Source organism: Microtus ochrogaster, chromosome 6 (genome assembly GCF_000317375.1).
Source record: "Microtus ochrogaster isolate Prairie Vole_2 chromosome 6, MicOch1.0, whole genome shotgun sequence".
Lineage (NCBI taxonomy): Eukaryota > Metazoa > Chordata > Mammalia > Rodentia > Cricetidae > Microtus > Microtus ochrogaster.
Window position 1 is genome coordinate 62,578,075 of NC_022013.1, and position 7,061 is coordinate 62,585,135.

At 50.0% G+C, this 7,061-nt stretch overlaps 1 protein-coding gene across 1 annotated transcript in view; it reads right to left on the reverse strand.

Moving 5' to 3' along the window:
- Arhgef3 (Rho guanine nucleotide exchange factor 3) overlaps positions 1-2,513 on the reverse strand; it is a 288,000-nt gene extending 285,487 nt beyond the window's left edge. The window contains exon 1 of the mRNA XM_026779863.1: positions 2,335-2,513. The gene's annotated coding sequence lies outside the window, so the exon portion shown is untranslated. The remainder of the gene's footprint in view (positions 1-2,334) is intronic.
- Between the last annotated feature and the right edge of the window lie 4,548 nt (positions 2,514-7,061).

Genomic DNA, 7,061 nt, shown 5'->3' on the forward strand with positions numbered 1-7,061 from the left:
CTTGCCTTGACTGCTGACAGTATGCTGTCCTAGTTGGACAAGCAGGACACAAAAGAAAGTGACTGCCAAACATTGCCCAGATAAGGTGATACACTCCTTCAAAAACTCTGCTTCATAGAAAAATCTGTCAGATATTCTAGGCCTGTAGGCTGAAGACCCATGTCCCATCTATCGCAGAGAAACTTCGGGTGACTGTCCAGGTATCCAGCTGTTTCTGTCATTTCTCACATTTTTTTGGAAGTTGCTTGCTCACACTTTCTGCTTACTCAGTTAATATTATTTCCTTCTTGGATCTCTGAGGACATTGCAGACTAGATAGTTACAGTGTTACAGTTACAGTTTTCCTTGTTTACTAGATAAGCAAGTTATGATAGAAAGTAAATTAGGTACAAGACTTTGGGCTCACCAAGATAGGATAGATAATGGAGTATTTTCTCTGAATTTGTCAAATGCAAATGGACTTGACATTGTTGATTTTTTTATTGCCCATATATTATATATAGTTATTGTACTTATTGTATATAGTTTTCTTATGTTAGTTATAGCCTTTTTTATTTTAGACCAAAAGGGGGAATGCAGTGATATTTCATTTGTATCTTATTAAATAAAGCTTGCCTGAAGGTCAGTGCAAAGCAGCCACACTAGTCAGCCATACAGGCCAGGCAGTGGCGATGCATGCCTTTAATCCCATCACTAGAGAGAAACATAAGGTGGGATGAGACAGGAACTCACTCCTCTTTCAGTGTGAAGATTTCATGGAGCTAAGAGCTCTCTAGTGACTTTGCTATTTTGCTTCTCTGATCATCAAATTGAACCCCCAAATCTGTCTCTGGGTTTTTACTATTTGAACTACAACCAGCTGGGCCAGGAGGTTTTAAGTTCCCTGCCATCAGCACAATTTTTAAAGGCTCTCATCCTGGGGATCAGTGGCTCACACTTGGAATCCCAGCATTTGGGAGGCTTAGACACCCAAACTCAGATTTCCATTAATTACACCCCATCCTCCAGGCCTTCAAATGCTTATGATTCCTAACCCCGGCCCTGCCATCATCTTTGCCCAGAGAGTCCTTGCCAGGGGTTTCTCATATTCGGGCAGACATGAATCTTCCATATCAAAGTGTGCTCGGAGCCAGTGCATAAAGCACACGTGTATCACCTCCACTCCCTAAAAATGAGGGGTCTGGATGGTTCAGAATCCACTTTTGTGGCACGCAGGCAGCTTGGAGCATTCCTGTTTGCAACGTTCAAGAAAGAAACTAAACAGGTGCAGTCCAGGAAGACCTCAATGATGCAAGAGGATACTCATTCGGCTCAGATGAAAGGGTGGTTGAGAGAGACAAGAGCAGACCCCCAGCCCTTAAATAGACTCATCGCTTAGAGACTAGGGGATGTCAGCTGGTCCGGGCCCTAACGCTAGGCAGAATTCAAGTGAAATCTCATCTGTTCCCACTCCCAAAGCAAACACCAGTAGTTTCCAGAGCACCCAAGACCCTTTTCCCAGCAATATCCTTGACAAAGGTCATGTCTAATCCCACATTCCCAGATATCCGAGACACGCTTTTGCACAAACTGGCTAACTATAGGAGGCATTCTTGCAAAGCCAAGCTTTCTAATCTGAATAGAGCACCGTGGAGCTAGGTGTACCTGCATGCCACCTTCTTGGGAATCTGAAGATGTGAGCCCACTATGACACTGACATCATCGGCCATAACAAGAACACCCCCAAAGGGGAGACTTCACCAGGAGCCGATCAGTACGGTGGGCGCATAACCTTATGAAGCCTTTAAAGCTCATGCTAGCTCTCCCTTCTCTTATAGATGACAATGTGCAGCACAGATGTGCAATGTAATTATGACATAGCCAACACAAGCTCAGCAAAGTCCTCTTCCACACTCTAGGGAACAAGGTGTACACCTGCGTAGTGCAAGAAAGCCCTCCAGTTTCCACCGGTGCATTCCGGACAACTGCTGTTTGGCAGTTCTCACATCCTTGCCAAGTTCTGGAAGCGAGCCTGGTCCAGGCAATAAACCGAGTCAGCCAAGTTCTCTAGGAACGAGCTGCTGCTCCGTTCCCGCAACCTTCCAGCCAGGCTAGCGCCAGGGCAGCCCTCCACCACGCAAAGCCCTAAGGAAACCGCATCCACTTCCACCCTAGCTTCTGGCTACAAAGGCATTCCTATCACCTTAAAGTCCTGGGCGGGCGCCTCCCGTCTCAGGACGGTCCACTGCTCAGTTTAACACACTCGGTCTCCCGCGTAAGTAAGGATCCCGGCTGGCTGTGGTGGCGCCCGGGTCCCTGCCAAGTGGCCAGAGACACTGACCTCGCGACACTAACCTGGAAAAGTCCAACAAAAGGGTGTGCCCCAGACAGGTGGCGCCTCTTTCCCCCGGAAGTAGCTCCGGGAACTTTCTCCCCGTAGCTATCAGGGGACCGAAGTTAGGATCCCCGGCAGGAGCAGAGGCTGGCAGAGACAAGCGGTGGCGCTGTCCACCCAACGCGCCCCAGGGTGGCCGTGGCACCCTACTCCAGTGAGGACGGCGGGTGAAGGGAGGGTCGCGGAACAGGAGGAGCCTGCTGCTCTCACCTCCGCGTCTTGCTGGGTGGGCCCAGCTGAGCTGGAGCACAGGGCTGCAACGGTGACTGGGGACGGCTCCCCGGGGTGGGGCGGGGCCGCAGCCTAGGAGGCCGGGCGGGCCACGTGGGCGGGAGGCGGGCCCGGGACCCCCCGCAGGGCAGGCCCGGCTGCCTGCTCAGAACAGACCTAGACACGGAGCCTTGCAACTGCGGCTGGACACCCTCGCGTCTTAGCCTGGCCGGAGGGTCCCTGAAAGCTTAGAAGGGACAGGGAGGAGGACCTTTGGGATGTAACTCTGTCATCCGAAGAGAACTCCATTGAAGAGTTCACTAGAGCACAGAAGAGGTGCACTGCCCAGCGCCGGCTCCCACGCTCTGGCAATTCAAGCTCCAAGCAGAAACGGCCCAGCTTGCCCTGGAGAGCTTGGACCCAAGCCTGTGAATGAAGCCTCCACCCCGCCCAGGGCTTAATCTTCGGCATGTTAGGCCTTGTCCAAATCACCCTTTCCCTGTCTGGAGGTGAAAACGAAGGTAGTGTGGGCCCAGTAATCGAGGGTTCTTAGGTATGGACTGAGCACAATAAGAGGAAGGCCAAGCCAACAGTGGCCGGGGTCACCCACGCATAAATAAACATAAGAATCTAAATAAAGCTATTTTGGGAATTAAGTCATTCTCGGGACTTCATAAAATCAGGACTAATGAAGGCTGTAGACGAAACAGTAGTTTCCAGACTGTCATGAAACTGTAAACCCTGGGACTGAAAATAAACTCGCTGGTTGCTTCTACATGACACCTGACCCAGGACGTTTTAGGTGCTTGATAGAATTTAACATTCTCAGCTGCCCGATACCTGCATGGATCCCACTTCTCCAATGTAGACACTGAAGCCAGATGCAACCCGCCCTCATTTAAGAAGATGACCATGGAAGACATAAGTTCAGAGGAAGGGCTTTTCAGTCAAGGCGCTAAGATGCCCTGGGCTGCCGGCTGAGGCACCAGGACAGCTCTCTGAGACTTCCTAATGATTCCTGCCTGAGCACTGACTGCCACCCCCACAGGAAATGAAGGTGATGTTGCCTTTCCTGGTGGCATCCCTGGCCAGAAAGAGATGTTCCGAATTCCCTCCCAGTCAGATGGACATTTCTCATAGCGAACTTTGGTTCTTGCTGCAAGTTCTTGGTCTCCCAGAGCTGGGCAGCCTCTTGTTAGCCCACAGCGCACATTTGGGTCCAGAAATAAAGCATCTTGAATAGATCCCCTTTCATTCCACTCTGACTTCAAGAAGGTTCCTTGACCAGATCCCCAGTGATGTTCAGGAAACACATGCCCTTGACAGTACTCCATTGCCCAGGACAAAGTCCACGTCCAAACCCCTGCACTCAACATTTCCCTCAAGAACCTGTTATCCCACCCTCTCCATGTGGTGGGAAATCCCCACCGCTACCTTCTGTGTTAGTTAAACACAAACAGTATTAAGTAGGAGCTGGAGGAAGGGCTCACCTGTTCTTCCAACTGGGCCTTGCATCCCCCTCACCTACATCCGTGGATTATAACCACCTGTAACAGGGAACTGGTGCCCTCTGCTGGCCACCTCAGGTACTTGCATGCAAGTGGGGCACATGCGGACTTTTAAAAATTAGAAATAAAGGGCCTCCTCTTGGTATAAAAGCCCAGAAGCTTTTACAATTTGCACTTTTCACACATAATGGTTACCCATACAGCCTTGTCCAAGTTCTCTTTTCATTAGATTCTACTAATACTTAAAGGCTACAAAGAAACCAGGCTCCGCTATAAGAAAAAAAAAAAAAAAAAAAAAAAAAAAAAAAACTTTTTTATTTGAATGTTTACTACACACTGTGCCAGGCTCAGTGAATGATGATAACTGTCACCAAGGCAGATTTATCCTGGGACCATACTAAACTGATTAGGAAGACAGACCCTTACCAGGCAGGTAGGGAATACCACCTGGCAAAGGACACTGAAGGCAGAGGATGGCCTCCTGCAGGAAGGTCTGGACCGAGCCCTGACATCACAAGGGGAGCCTAAGAGCACAGCATGGCTGGAAGGCCACAGAGGTGACAGGTGTTGAGACAAGGCAAAGGGGGCTTGGCAGCCAAACCGGGGCATCAGATCCTGCCCACAGAAAGACTTGGGCACCAGAATGTGGTCTGGAGGCAGTCCACTACCTACTGAGTGAGGAATGGAGGCAGTGATGAGTTTCCTATACCGGAGGAGAGGAAATGCATCTTTTTATGATAACTAAGGGCAAAGTCCTTGACTTCCTGTTTCATATGTCAGGATACTGAAAACGCAAATCACATCTGCAAGTAGCATACATAAGAACAGCAAGACGTGAAATTGCCCCAGAGTTCGCAGCACTGGAGCTCCGGGCTCTACACGTGCTCAAGTGCTCTACCACGGGGCTTTACCAGTCCCTTCTGTTTTGAGACAAGGTCTCGTGAAGTTACACAATCCTTGAACTCATAATTGTCCTGCTTCAGGCTCCTGAGTGTAGGCATTACCAAGGCCTGTGCCACCAGGCCTGGCTCCCACAAGAGTTTACCATACAGCTTCCCCTCATGTCCTGCTAGGCCCTGAGGATGGTGGTTTGGAGGGTGTGGGACTTGGTTCCTCTGGAGTGGGGCAGGAACCAAGCAGAAAATATGTTGGGCTATCTAGTCTTCAGAAACTGGCAGAGGAAGGAGCTGGGCATGGTGGTGCATGCTTTAATCCCAGCACTCAAGAGGCAGAGACAGAAGGGTCTCTGTGAGTTTGAGGTCAGCCTGGTCTACAGAGTTCCAGAACAGCCAGACTACAAAGAGATCTGCCATAGCCCTACCCAGAGGTGACCACTGCTGGCGTGGGTGTTTTTATTTCCACACTTGTCAGTCTTTTCCTTTGCTGTGAACACTTTGCTGCAGTTGTGTGCCTGAGCTGCATCCCAAGGCCCACGTGTAGCAGGGCAAGTGCTGTTCTACTGAGCCGCATCTCCAGGCCACACAGGCTGTTCTGCAACACAGTCCTTGGTCTGTTGTGAGCATGTGCCATTTTATACTCGGGTCCAGCCATGGCTTTGTCCCTCATCCTTGCTATCATGATAATGTTTGATGATGAGAACCTTTGCGGAATAAACTTTGACCCTTATTTCTAGTTACTTCACAAATATAAAGCCCTAAAAGTGAGGTTTACACACATTGGTTCACACCTCTAATTCTAGCACTGGGGAGGCAGGAGTTCAAGGCAGGCCTCCTGAGCTACATAGGCGTTTGGAGCCAATGAAAACTATGAGACCCTGTCTCAAACACACACACACAGAGAGAGAGAGAGAGAGAGAGAGAGAGAGAGAGAGAAGAGACCCTAATAATGAAAATGGGATTCCTGGAAGAGACAATCCCATGCCTGTAGTCACACCCGACACAGACACTTCCTATGCTTGTTTCCAGCATTTGAAAATCATGGTGTATACTGATGGTGTAACAACACAGTATGATGTCATCCCCACCTGGGGAATGGCAAGGCCTGCAAGAGGAATAAAGTCTTGGTCTTACTGTTCAAGTCAAAGAAACCTCTGAAAGGAGCCATGGGGAGACTTCTGTGCACACAACCCCTTGCTGCTCACCTGGTTTAGAGAAAACACGGGAGCATAGCTGAGCATCTGGTGGATTGGCAAAGCCGTGCGTAGGAAACACCTGGGCTTGACTCTTATCCTAGAGGCTGCACATCACATAAACCCCAGAGCCTGCTGGGAGGGCCAGGATCACTCAAGAGTAGCATGCCGCTTGGCACAGTAACAGGTGTCCAGCACCTGGGTCATGTGGCTAGAGCTCGTGTGGAAGCTGTTGTCCAGTGTGCACAGAACCCCACTGCCAGAAAGAACCCATGAGACAATACCAGCCATTCTGGAGGAAATACTGGGGCAGGGGCACCCACAGGTTCTGAGTTCTAGGACTCCTGGCTGGAGCCTGAAGGCAATTCTGTAAAGATAGTTTACTTCCCCAGGAAACCTTTTGCGTTTACAATTAGTAACTGCTCACGTGAGAGAACACTCTGAGCACCTGCTGCACGCACGCTATGCAATCCCCTCCCAGTGCTCTCTAGGGACCCGTGAATCAGGGGCATTTTTACCCTCTGCCAATACTAAGAGGCAAGAAGATGAAAGGCCTGGGGTCACAAGCTGGTTAAAGCAGAATACCAATGCGGCCCACATGGATGGATATTCTAGAGGAACAAGGGGCCATCCCACGCTCACTCAAGCTGTGTGGGTGAGATCACTAAAGATGTGTTCAATGAGAGGGATGGTGGGCAGTAGGGGCAGAAGGTATCACTGCAAGGGTTAGGTACACGCAAAAGGTGTTTCAGACAGAGGAACAGCACATGCAAGGCCCTGGGCAAGAACATGGGTATACGGAATCTAGAACGTGTCTGCTCTAGAGGAGACAGAGGGGAACGGTCAACAAAGGGCTACATAAGAACTTCGGTATTCACCC